We start from the raw sequence: 12,823 nt of genomic DNA, 5'->3' as shown, positions 1-12,823 counted from the left end.
AAACTCTCCAGATTATTGACTTTTTAAAGTTTTTCTAGGAAACGTTCTAGATGAATGCTTATTAGTCTTTGTCAGTATGTAATTTTCGCAAAGTGTCTCTGTGGCGCAATCGGTTAGTGTGTTCAGCTATTAATCAAAAGGTTGGTGGTTCAATCCCATCCAGGGACGTAATTGACCTTGTGATCAGATTTTGGTAATATTTAAGTAGACAAGTCAAAATTGCAAACCCCCTCTTATGGTGTAGGGTACCTGGCCTTCTCTGATGTAATCAGAGTTAGATTTGATTAAGTGATTTTATAAAAAAACAGCTAGGAAGCACAATTTAGCAGTGGGTTGCAGAGAAAAAGAAAAATGCTGGCAGAAAAATCCAATTAAGTGATTAAACAGCTCTTCATTTTCTGGCTTTATTTTTATGATTACAAATTTGTTCTCTGAAAAGTGTCCACAAAGCCAAGTATCTGATTAACATCTTTGTAGGGATGGTTTTTCACCTATTACTAAATTAAACTTGCTTCATTGGAAAGGCAGCAAGATGCATCCTCATTTCAATATCTACGGAAATAATACAGGTTGACACCAGGAAACATTAACGCCACTGCATCTTTGCTGTTTTCTCATGTGGAAGTCTGTTTAATGTGAAAACAAGGTGATATCTAATTAGCACACAGGTAAGGAATTAAGAAAATCTTTATTTAAGGGTGAAGATGTTTCTCACAAAATCGTTGCCCCAATGCATCATTGAAATTCAAGCTGGAAAGATGATTTTAATATATCACTTGTACATTTTGTATTGCTCTTCTGGTGACAATGTAGTTTGTTTTTGTCAATTACCATTTTAATAATCGGGTAAAGAAAATTAAGTGGATTTTTGAAAGAAAACAATACTGTCAATATACTCTTAAAACAAATTAAAATGGTAAAAGTTATTGTACTTTAAGTAAAAATAAAAGAGCAAAAATATCAATCCCAGTTTTGGATTACTTTAATTAACAAAAAAAAATGCATATAGCAGAGGATAGTTTCAATCTGCCTACCTCTGGGTTATGGACCCAGCATGCTTCCATTACAGTACTCTGCTGCACATGTAAGTGCAAGAGGTCCTGAAGCACTCACTTATCATGGGAAAGTACCAATGTGTTTCTTCATTGGTTGATGGAAGAAACATCTTACAAAAACTCTCCACATTATTGACTTTTTAAAATGTTTCTAGGAATCGTTCTAGATGAATGCTTATTAGCCTTTGTCAGTATGTACTTTTGCAAAGTGTAGCTGTGGCGCAATCAGTTAGTGTGTAAGGCTATTAACCAAAAGGTTGGTTGTTCAATCCCACCCAGGGACTTAATTGACCTTGTTATCAGATTTTGGTGATCTTTAAGTAGACAAGTCAAAATTTCAAACCCCCTGTTATGGTGTAGGGTACCTGGCCTTCTCTGATGTAATCAGAGTTAGATTTGATTCAGTGATTTTATAAAAACAGCTAGGAAGCACAATTTGGCAGTGGGTTGCAGAGAAAAAGAAATATGCTGGCAGAAAAATCCAATTGAGTGATTAAACAGCTCTTCATTTTCTGGCTTTATTTTTATACTAACTAATTTGTTCTCTGAAAAGTGTCCACAAAGCCAAGTATCTGATTAACATATTTGTAGGGATGGTTTTTCACCTATTACTAAATTAAACTTGCTTCATTGGAAAGGCAGCAAGATGCATCCTCATTTCAATATCTACTGAAATAATACAGGTTGATACCAGGAAACATTAACGCCACTGCATCCTTGCTGCTTTCTCATGTGGAAGTCTGTTTAATGTGAAAACAAGGTGATATCTAATTAGCACACAGGTAAGGAATTAAGAAAATCTTTATTTAAGGGTGAAGATGTTTCTCACAAAATCGTTGCCCCAATGCATCATTGAAATTCAAGCTGGAAAGATGATTTTAATATATCACTTGTACATTTTGTATTGCTCTTATGGTGACAATGTAGTTTGTATTTGTCAATTACCATTTTAATAATAGGGTAAAGAAAATTAAGTGGATTTTTGAAAGAAAACAATACTGTCAATATACTATTAAAACAAATTAAAATGGTAAAAGTTATTGTACTTTAAGTAAAAATAAAAGCTAAAATATCAATCCCAGTTTTGGATTACTTTAATGAACAAAAAAAAAAATTCATATAGCAAAGGATAGTTTCAATCTGCCTACCTCTGGGTTATGGGCCCAGCATGCTTCCATTGCAGTACTCTGCTGCACATGTAAGTGCAAGAGATCCTGAAGCACTCACTCATCATGCGAAAGTACCAATGTGTTTCTTCATTGGTTGCTGGAAGAAACATCTTACAAAAACTCTCCAGATTATTGACTTTTTAAAGTTTTTCTAGGAAACGTTCTAGATGAATGCTTATTAGTCTTTGTCAGTATGTGCTTTTTGCAAAGTGTCGCTGTGGCGCAATCAGTTAGTGTGTAAGGCTGTTAACCAAAAGGTTGGTGGTTCAATCCCACCCAGGGACTTAATTGACCTTGTTATCAGATTTTGGTGATATTTAAGTAGACAAGTCAAAATTGCAAACCCCCTCTTATGGTATAGGGTACCTGGCCTTCTCTGATGTAATCAGAGTTAGATTTGATTAAGTGATTTTATAAAAAAACAGCTAGGAAGCACAATTTAGCAGTGGGTTGCAGAGAAAAAGAAAAATGCTGGCAGAAAAATCCAATTGAGTGATTAAACAGCTCTTCATTTTCTGGCTTTATTTTTATGATTACAAATTTGTTCTCTGAAAAGTGTCCACAAAGCCAAGTATCTGATTAACATCTTTGTAGGGATGGTTTTTCACCTATTACTAAATTAAACTTGCTTCATTGGAAAGGCAGCAAGATGCATCCTCATTTCAATATCTACGGAAATAATACAGTTTGACACCAGGAAACATTAACGCCACTGCATCTTTGCTGTTTTCTCATGTGGAAGTCTGTTTAATGTGAAAACAAGGTGATATCTAATTAGCACACAGGTAAGGAATTAAGAAAATCTTTATTTAAGGGTGAAGATGTTTCTCACAAAATCGTTGCCCCAATGCATCATTGAAATTCAAGCTGGAAAGATGATTTTAATATATCACTTGTACATTTTGTATTGCTCTTCTGGTGACAATGTAGTTTGTTTTTGTCAATTACCATTTTAATAATCGGGTAAAGAAAATTAATTGGATTTTTGAAAGAAAACAATACTGTCAATATACTATTAAAACAAATTAAAATGGTAAAAGTTATTGTACTTTAAGTAAAAATAAAAGAGCAAAAATATCAATCCCAGTTTTGGATTACTTTAATTAACAAAAAAAAATGCATATAGCAGAGGATAGTTTCAATCTGCCTACCTCTGGGTTATGGACCCAGCATGCTTCCATTACAGTACTCTGCTGCACATGTAAGTGCAAAAGATCCTGAAGCACTCACTCATCATGGGAAAGTACCAATGTGTTTCTTCATTGGTTGATGGAAGAAACATCTTACAAAAACTCTCCACATTATTGACTTTTTAAAATGTTTCTAGGAATCGTTCTAGATGAATGCTTATTAGCCTTTGTCAGTATGTACTTCTGCAAAGTGTCGCTGTGGCGCAATCAGTTAGTGTGTAAGGCTGTTAACCAAAAGGTTGGTGGTTCAATCCCACCCAGGGACTTAATTGACCTTGTTATTAGATTTTGGTGATCTTTAAGTAGACAAGTCAAAATTTCAAACCCCCTGTTATGGTGTAGGGTACCTGGCCTTCTCTGATGTAATCAGAGTTAGATTTGATTCAGTGATTTTATAAAAACAGCTAGGAAGCACAATTTAGCAGTGGGTTGCAGAGAAAAAGAAATATGCTGGCAGAAAAATCCAATTGAGTGATTAAACAGCTCTTCATTTTCTGGCTTTATTTTTATGCTAACAAATTTGTGCTCTGAAAAGTGTCCACAAAGCCAAGTATCTGATTAACACCTTTGTAGGGATGGTTTTTCACCTATTATTAAATTAAACTTGCTTCATTGGAAAGGCAGCAAGTGATGTCATCCAAGCAGTGGGTCAAAGTTGGCTTCAAACCTCGTCTGCTTATGAAAAGAGAAAAGGGGTATGCAGGGCATGGCGGCCTTTTGCGGTGCTTGGATGACCCCTAGTTCGCATTAAATAATGCAGTCGAGTTTCCCACATTTGGGGAAATCACAGGGGTCAGCATACCCAGAATGCAATGAATGAACTGCACCCTGGGAGAACAGTCTTCATGACCATGGTATCTCCTATGCAAAATAAGTATGATTTGGGATAGGGCTGGGGAGGGCCGCTGCTCAGGCACATCTCTGTCAAGTAAAGGAGATTCAACTGAGGCAGCACAAGGGAACTCTCATCTGGGGACAACACCTGCAGGGAGAACACATATTTTCAGATGAACATGGGAGGGCAGAAGGCTGCCTAATACTGAAGCACCCTCAAACAACAAACCAAATGCAACAACTAGTGCAAGTATTCCTGGGGGAAGGCCTGCAGCAGATGGATTTGCATATGGCGATGTCATCCAAGCAGTGGGTCAAAGTTGGCTTCAACCCTCGTCTGCATATGAAAAGAGAAAAGGGGCGTGCAGGGCATGGCGGCCTTTTGCGGCACTTGGATGACCCCTAGTTCGCATTAAACACCTCCACCCTCCGTCGGTGTGGGGCTCATGTTGGCTATGCCCCAGCCCCTGAAGGATTCAAGCTGATTTCTTGCAGCAGCTGGGCACTGTAACAGCTCCAGAGCTGCTCTGTAAGGCAAGTAAAAGGGTGTGGGCCCTGCAGCACTACCTGGAGGGGGGAGGTGTTTAATGCGAACTAGGGGTCATCCAAGCACTGCAAAAGGCCGCCATGCCCTGCATGCCCCTTTTCTCTTTTCATATGCAGATGAGGGTTCCAGTCAACTTTGGCCCACTGCTTGGATAACATCACCGTATGCAAATCCGTCTTCTGCAGACCTTCCCCCAGGAATGCTTGTACTAGTTGTTGCATTTGGTTTGTTGTTTGGGGTGCTTCAGTATTAGGCAGCCTTCTGCTCTCCCATGTTCATCTGAAAATATGTGTTCTCCCTGCAGTTGTTGTCCCCAGATGAGAGTTCCCTTGTGCTGCCTCAGTTGAATCTCCTTAACTTGACAGAGATGTGCCTGAGCAGCGGCCCTCCCCAGCCCTATCCCAAATCATACTTATTTTGCATAGGAGATACCATGGTCATGAAGATTGTTCTCCCAGGGTGAGGTTCATTCATTGCATTCTGGGTATGCTGACCCCTGTGATTTCCCCAAATGTGGGAAACTCGACTGCATTATTTGTGGTAGTGGGGGACTGTGTTTGTGCTTTCCTCTGGTCAGCTCTGGTAAAAGTCAGATTTCTTTGTCTCAGATCTTCCTCTAGCCTTGTTCTTTTTTCGAGAGTTTCCTTGTGCTGCCTCAGTTGGATCTCCTTCACTTGACAGGGGGGAGCCCGAGCAGCGACCCTCCCCAGCTCAAGCCCAACTCCTACTTACCTGCCAAGTGAGATACTATGATCAGGAAGGTGCTTCTCCCAGGGCAAGGCTCACCCATTGCACTCTGGGTGTGCTGCTCCTACGATTTCCCCAAATGTGGGACACTTGACTGCATAATTTGTGTTTCCTCTGGTCGGCTACTCGTATAATTCAGATCTCTTTGTCTCAGGTCTCTCTCCAGCCTAGTTTGCTGTCTGTTTCCACTTCTCTTTTCTTGAGCCCCTGCCTTCTATGCCCTTGTGCACTCTCCTGACTTCTCCTGTCTGCTTACTTTGTGCCTTCCAACGCACAATGCAAACTACAGGTAGTGCTGCAGGGCCAACACCCTTTTACTTGCCTTACAGAGCAGCTCTGGAGCTGTTACAGTGCCCAGCTGCTGCAAGAAATCAGCTTGAATGCTTCAGGGGCTGGGGCATAGCCAACATGAGCAGCAAGATGCAGCACTGGACTATTAGTAATGTACTGTTGTATGCTGAGCACCACAATGCAGCACAAGACAATGAGCAGTGATACTGAGCACTGATGAGGATACTACTGAGAACTGACACTGAGCAGGAGAGACACACTACTAGTATTACTGAGCAGCAATAAGTAACCACTGATACTGGGCACTGATATTGAGATTTCCACTGAGAGAACATAGCCACGTCCTCTCCGCTCTCTCTTCAATGCACGAGTAAAAATGGCGGCAACGCGCAGCTCTTTATATGGAATCCGAATCTCGCGAGAATCCGACAGCGGGATGATGACATTTTCCCTTGTTCAGGTTTTCCGAGTCAGGCGGGAACAACCGAGCCTGCCTCGGACCAGTGTAAACCACGTGGAGTTCGTAGGGAATTCGGTTCTCGGAGAACCGAACCCGCTCCTCTATATATACTATATTACTATGTTACTGTAGTATACAGAACACCACAATGCAATGAGCAGTGATAGTGAGCACTGATGAGGATACTAGAACTGACACTGAGCAGCAAGATGCAGCACTGGACTATTAGTAATGTACTGTAGTATGCTGAGCACCACAATGCAGCACAAGACAATGAGCAGTGATACTGAGCACTGATGAGGATACTACTGAGAACTGACACTGAGCAGGAGAGACACACTACTAGTATTACTGAGCAGCAATAAGTAACCACTGATACTGAGCACTGATATTGAGATTTCCACTGAGAGAACATAGCCACGTCCTCTCCGCTCTCTCTTCAATGCACGAGTAAAAATGGCAGCAACGCGCAGCTCTTTATATGGAATCCGAATCTCGCAAGAATCCGACAGCGGGATGATGACATTTTCCCTTGTTCAGGTTTTCCGAGTCAGGCGGGAACAACCGAGCCTGCCTCGGACCAGTGTAAACCACGTGGAGTTCGTGGGGAATTCGGTTCTCGGAGAACCGAACCCGCTCCTCTCTACCTTATACCCATCAATTTTTTTATTTTCAATCTAAGCCCCTGCAGTTTTCTGTAAGCATCTGCTTCGCTATGATGATCAACAAGTCACAAGGGCAAACACTCAGGGCTTGAGGCGTAGATCGTAGGACCAGCTGCTACAAGCATGGCAGAGGTGTCACTATCACTGGTGACACCCAGAGAGGTGGCGAGGGAGATTGTAATGCAGTGCGCGCAGATAAACAGCGCAATGGTAAAAAGGAGGCATGGTTTCATAGGTAGGGGCGTGGCCTGGTGGCCTGAATCTACATTTTGTTGCTCCGGGTGTCCCGGGGGTTGGGGGCTGCACCCGGGGACTAGTGTGTGAGCTGTGCTGGCTCCTGCACAGTGACAGGGCATGGCCACCCAGCATGACGCCTCCCTTCTTGACCATGCTGTAATTGCAGTCGCACTGCAGTTCAGCGTGATCATAAAAAATGGTGTAGGCTCCTGCTGGTGCAGGCTGTAGAGAAAAGCTGCTGTGACCACGCCCCCTGTGTCTCCTCCGTTGCAGACCCCATTTTGAAGCCTTGCCCCCGGACTAAGAGAAAAGTATGCCCTTGCGCACTATCCTGACTTCTCCTCCCGTCTGCTTAATTTGTGCCTTCCAACGCACAATGCGAACAACAGGTGGTGCTGCAGGGCCCACACCCTTTTTCTTGCCTTACAGAACAGCTCTGGAGCTGTTACAGTGCCCAGCTGCTGCAAGAAATCAGCTTGAATGCTTCAGGGGATGGGGCATGGCCAACATGAGCCCCACACCAAAGGAGGGTGGGGGTGTTTAATGCGAACTAGGGGTCATCCAAGCACTGCAAAAGGCCGCCATGCCCTGCATGCCCCTTTTCTCTTTTCATATGCAGATGAGGGTTCCAGTCAACTTTGGCCCACTGCTTGGATAACATCACCGTATGCAAATCCGTCTGCTGCAGACCTTCCCCCAGGAGTGCTTGTACTAGTTGTTGCATATGGTTTGATATTTGATGGTGCTTCAGTATTAGGCAGCCTTCTGCCCTCCCATGTTCATCTGAAAAGATGTGGTCTCCCTGCAGTTGTTGTCCCCAGATGAGAGTTCCCTTGTGCTGCCTCAGTTGAATCTCCTTTACTTGACAGAGATGTGCCTGAGCAGCGGCCCTCACCAGCCCTATCCCAAATCATACTTATTTTGCATAGGAGATACCATGGTCATGAAGATTGTTCTCCCAGGGTGAGGTTCATTCATTGCATTCTGGGTATGCTGACCCCTGTGATTTTCCCAAATGTGGGAAACTCGACTGCATTATTTGTGGTAGTGGGGGACTGTGTTTGTGCTTTCCTCTGGTCAGCTCTGGTAAAAGTCAGATTTCTTTGTCTCAGATCTTCCTCTAGCCTTGTTCTTCTTTCGAGAGTTCCCTGGTGCTGCCTCAGTTGGATCTCCTTCACTTCACAGGGGGGAACCCGAGCAGCGACCCTCCCCAGCTCTAGCCCAACTCCTACTTACCTGCCAGGTGAGATACTATGATCATGAAGGTGCTTCTCCCAGGGCAAGGCTCAACCATTGCACTCTGGGTGTGCTGCTCCTGCGATTTCCCCAAATGTGGGAAACTTGACTGCATAATTTGTGTTTCCCCTCGTCGGCTCTCGTATAATTCAGATCTCTTTGTCTCAGGTCTCTCTACAGCCTAGTTTGCTGTCTGTTTCCACTTCTCTTTTCTTGAGCCGCTCCCTTCTATGCCCTTGCGCACTATCCTGACTTCTCCCGTCTGCTTACTTCGTGCCTTCCAACGCACAATGCGAACTACAGGTAGTGCTGCAGGGCCCACACCCTTTTACTTGCCTTACAGAGTAGCTCTGGAGCAGTTACAGTGCCCAGCTGCTGCAAGAAATCAGCTTGAATGCTTCAGGGGCTGGGGCATAGCCAACATGAGCCCCACACCGAAGGAGGGTGGAGGTGTGTAATGCGAACTAGGGGTCATCCAAGCGCTGCAAAAGGCCGCCATGCCCTGCACGCCCCTTTTCTCTTTTCATATGCAGACGAGGGTTGAAGCCAACTTTGACCCACTGCTTGGATGACATCACCACATGCAAATCCATCTGCTGCAGGCCTTCCCCCAGGAATGCTTGCACTAGTTGTTGCATTTGGTTTGTTGTTTGGGGGTGCTTCAGCATTAGGCAGCCTTCTGCCCTCACATGTTCATCTGAAAATATGTGTTCTCCCTGCAGTTGTTGTCCCCAGATGAGAGTTCCCTTGTGCTGCCTCAGTTGAATCTCCTTTACTTGACAGAGATGTGCCTGAGCAGCGGCCCTCCCCAGCCCTATCCCAAATCATACTTATTTTGCATAGGCGATACCATGGTCATGAAGATTTTTCTCCCAGGGTGAGGTTCATTCATTGCATTCTGGGTATGCTGACCCCTGTGATTTCCCCAAATGTGGGAAACTCGACTGCATTATTTGTGGTAGTGGGGGACTGTGTTTGTGCTTTCCTCTGGTCAGCTCTGGAAAAAGTCTGATTTCTTTGTCTCAGATCTTCCTCTAGCCTTGTTCTTCTTTCGAGAGTTCCCTTGTGCTGCCTCAGTTGGATCTCTTTCACTTGACAGGGGGGTGCCCGAACAGCGGCATATGTTGAAGATACAATTTGTGAATTGCATTTAACACTATCTCCCTTTCCTGGGGAGAAGATGGTAGGGCCGATTTGAAAAACCGGCGAGGAGGCACCTCTTCGAATTTCAGCTTGTAACCCTGAGAAACAATTTCTATTGCCTAGGGATCCACCTGCGAATGAACCCAGATGTGGCTGAAAACTCGAAGACGTGCCCCCAACTGGGCGGACTCCTTTAGCGGAGCCCCAGCGTCATGCGGTGGATTTTGTAGAGGCCGGGGAGGACTTCTGTTCCTGGGAACTAGCTGTGTTGTGCAGCTTCTTCCCTCTGCCCTTACCTCTGGCAAGAAAGGACGCACCTCGTACTTTCTTGTTTCTCTGTGATCGAAAGGACTGCATTTGATAATGTGGTGCTTTCTTAGGCTGTGAGGGAATATAAGGCAAAAAATTTGATTTACCAGCTGTAGCTGTGGAGACTAGGTCCGAGAGACCTTCCCCAAACAATTCCTCACCCCTGTAAGGTAAAACCTCCATATGCCTTTTTGAGTCGGCATCACCTGTCCATTGCCGGGTCCATAGGACTCGTCTAGCAGAAATCGACATAGCGTTTATTCTAGAACCCAGTAGACTAATGTCACTTTGAGCATCTCTCATATATAGGACAGCATCTTTTATATGCCCTATGGTCAATAACATAGCATCCTTATCTAGGGTCTCAATCTCTGCTGATAAGGTATCTGTCCATGCTGCCACTGCGCTACAACCCCGGCCGACGCAATTACCGGTCTGAGTAAGGTACCAGAATGTGTGTAAATGGACTTTAGGGTAACCTCCTGCTTGCGGTCAGCAGGGTCCCTGATGGTAGCCGTATCCTGGGATGGCAGCGCTACCTTTTTGGATAAGCGTGTCAATGCTTTATCCACCCTAGGGGAGGATTCCCACCGTATCCTGTCCATTGGCGGGAAAGGATACGCCATAAGAATCCTTTTGGGAATCTGCAGCTTTTTGTCTGGAGATTCCCAAGCTTTTTCACATAATTCGTTCAACTCATGTGAGGGGGGAAAGGTTATCTCAGGTTTCTTTCCCTTATACATGTGTACCCTCGTGTCAGGGACAGGGGACTCTGTGATGTGCAAAACATCTTTTATTGCAATAATCATATATCGAATACATTTAGCCAATTTTGGCTGTAACTTTGCATCATCGTAGTCGACACTATGTCGGTATCTGTGTCAACTATTTGGGATAGTGGGCGCTTTTGAGACCCCGAAGGTCCCTGCGACATAGGGACAGGCATGGGTTGACTCCCTGACTGTTCCCTAGCTTCAGCTTTGTCTAATCTCTTGTGTAATAAGTTTACATTAGCACTTAAAACATTCCACATATCCATCCAGTCAGGTGTCGGCGTTGTCGATGGAGACACCACATTAATTTGCTCCTGCTCCTCTCTAGGAGAGCCTTCTACCTCAGACATGTCGACACACGTGTACCGACACACCATACACTCAGGGAATCCTCTTATCTGAGGACAGTTCCCCAACAAGGCCCTTTGGAGAGACAGAGAGAGAGAGTATGCCAGCACACACCCCAGCGCTATATGACCCAGGAAAAAAACACAATAATTTTATGTTTACCCAGTAGCGCTGTATTTCCATATATATATGCGCCTAATTATGTGCCCCCCTCTTCTTTAAGACCCTCTTTCTACCGTGGTATAAGCAGGGGAGAGTCCGTGGAGCTTCCCCTCAGCGGTGCTGTGGAGAAAATGGCGCTGGTGAGTGCTGAGGGAGAAGCCCCACCCCCTCAGCGATGGGCTTCTGTCCCGCTCAAATATAGTAAAAAAATGGCGGGGGCTCTTATATATATATATACAGTGCCTAGCTGCATATATATTTATTTTGCCAAAGAGTGGTCTATATTGCTGCCCAGGGCGTCCCCCCTGCGCCCTTCACCCTTACACTGACTGCCGTGTGTGAGGTGTATTGGAGCAATGGAGCACAGCTTTACTGCTGTGCGTTACCTCAGTGAAGATCATGAAGTCTTCCGCCGCCTCTGAAGTCTTCTTTTCTTCTCATACTCACCCGGCTTCTATCTTCCGGCTCTGCGAGGGGGACGGCGGCGCGGCTCTGGGACGGACGGCGAGGGTGAGACCTGCGTACCGATCCCTCTGGAGCTAATGCTGTACAGTAGCCTAAGAAGCAGAGCCTATCAACTCACAGAAGTAGGTGTGCATCTCTCCCCTCCGCCCCTCGATGCAGGGAGTCTGTTGCCAGCAGGCTCCCTGAAAATAAAAAAATCTAACAAATATACTTTCTGTCAGGAAACTCAGGAGAGCTCCCTGAAAAGCACCCAGTCTCCTCTGGGCACAGTAGTAAACTGAGGTCTGGAGGAGGGGCATAAAGGGAGGAGCCAGTGCACACCCAGATCTAAAGTCTTTCTTAAAGTGCCCATGTCTCCTGCGGAGCCCGTCTATCCCCCATGGTCCTTACGGAGTCCCCAGCATCCTCTAGGACGTAAGAGAAAAATTATGCTGGCAGAAAAATCCAATTGAGTGATTAAACAGCTCCAGAGCTGCTCTGTAAGGCAAGTAAAAGGGTGTGGGCCCTGCAGCACTACCTGTAGTTTGCATTGTGCATTGGAAGCCTAGTTTGCTGTCTGTTTCCACTTCTTTTTTCTTGAGCCCCTCCCGTCTATACCCTTGTGCACTATCCTGACTTCTCCTCCCGTCTGCTTACTTTGTGCCTTCCAATGCACAATGCAAACTACAGGTAGTGCTGCAGGGCCCACACCCTTTTACTTGCCTTACAGAGCAGCTCTGGAGCTGTTACAGTGCCCAGCTGCTGCAAGAAATCAGCTTGAATCCTTCAGGGGCTGGGGCATAGCCAACATGAGCCCCACACCGACGGAGGGTGGAGGTGTTTAATGCGAACTAGGGGTCATCCAAGTGCCGCAAAAGGCCGCCATGCCCTGCACGCCCCTTTTCTCTTTTCATATGCAGACGAGGGTTGAAGCCAACTTTGACCCACTGCTTGGATGACATCGCCATATGCAAATCCATCTGCTGCAGGCCTTCCCCCAGGAATACTTGCACTAGTTGTTGCATTTGGTTTGTTGTTTGAGGGTGCTTCAGTATTAGGCAGCCTTCTGCCCTCCCATGTTCATCTGAAAATATGTGTTCTCCCTGCAGTTGTTGTCCCCAGATGAGAGTTCCCTTGTGCTGCCTCAGTTGAATCTCCTTTACTTGACAGAGATGTGCCTGAGCAGCGGCCCTCCCCAGCCCTATCCCAAATC

At 45.2% G+C, this 12,823-nt stretch overlaps 4 non-coding genes and 2 pseudogenes across 4 annotated transcripts; 5 read left to right on the top strand and 1 right to left on the bottom strand.

The window, feature by feature from the left end:
- Window positions 1-4,113: 4,113 nt before the first annotated feature.
- Window positions 4,114-4,292, bottom strand: LOC134982315 (U1 spliceosomal RNA; annotated as a pseudogene).
- A 911-nt stretch (window positions 4,293-5,203) lies between these two features.
- On the top strand, window positions 5,204-5,367 carry LOC134982673 (U1 spliceosomal RNA). Its single transcript, XR_010191347.1, has one exon. It is a non-coding gene; the product is annotated as a U1 spliceosomal RNA (small nuclear RNA).
- Window positions 5,368-5,519: 152 nt separating this feature from the next.
- On the top strand, window positions 5,520-5,683 carry LOC134982989 (U1 spliceosomal RNA). The gene has a single exon (XR_010191593.1). It is a non-coding gene; the product is annotated as a U1 spliceosomal RNA (small nuclear RNA).
- A 2,424-nt stretch (window positions 5,684-8,107) lies between these two features.
- LOC134982945 (U1 spliceosomal RNA) lies at window positions 8,108-8,271 on the top strand. Its single transcript, XR_010191570.1, has one exon. It is a non-coding gene; the product is annotated as a U1 spliceosomal RNA (small nuclear RNA).
- Window positions 8,272-8,423: 152 nt separating this feature from the next.
- LOC134982218 (U1 spliceosomal RNA) lies at window positions 8,424-8,559 on the top strand (annotated as a pseudogene).
- Window positions 8,560-9,257: 698 nt separating this feature from the next.
- Window positions 9,258-9,421, top strand: LOC134982628 (U1 spliceosomal RNA). The gene has a single exon (XR_010191306.1). It is a non-coding gene; the product is annotated as a U1 spliceosomal RNA (small nuclear RNA).
- Window positions 9,422-12,823: the final 3,402 nt, after the last annotated feature.

The sequence above is a fragment of the Pseudophryne corroboree genome (assembly GCF_028390025.1).
Source record: "Pseudophryne corroboree isolate aPseCor3 chromosome 12 unlocalized genomic scaffold, aPseCor3.hap2 SUPER_12_unloc_1, whole genome shotgun sequence".
Lineage (NCBI taxonomy): Eukaryota > Metazoa > Chordata > Amphibia > Anura > Myobatrachidae > Pseudophryne > Pseudophryne corroboree.
The sequence above is the reverse complement of the archived record's forward strand: the minus strand, read 5'-3'. Positions and strand labels throughout refer to the sequence as shown.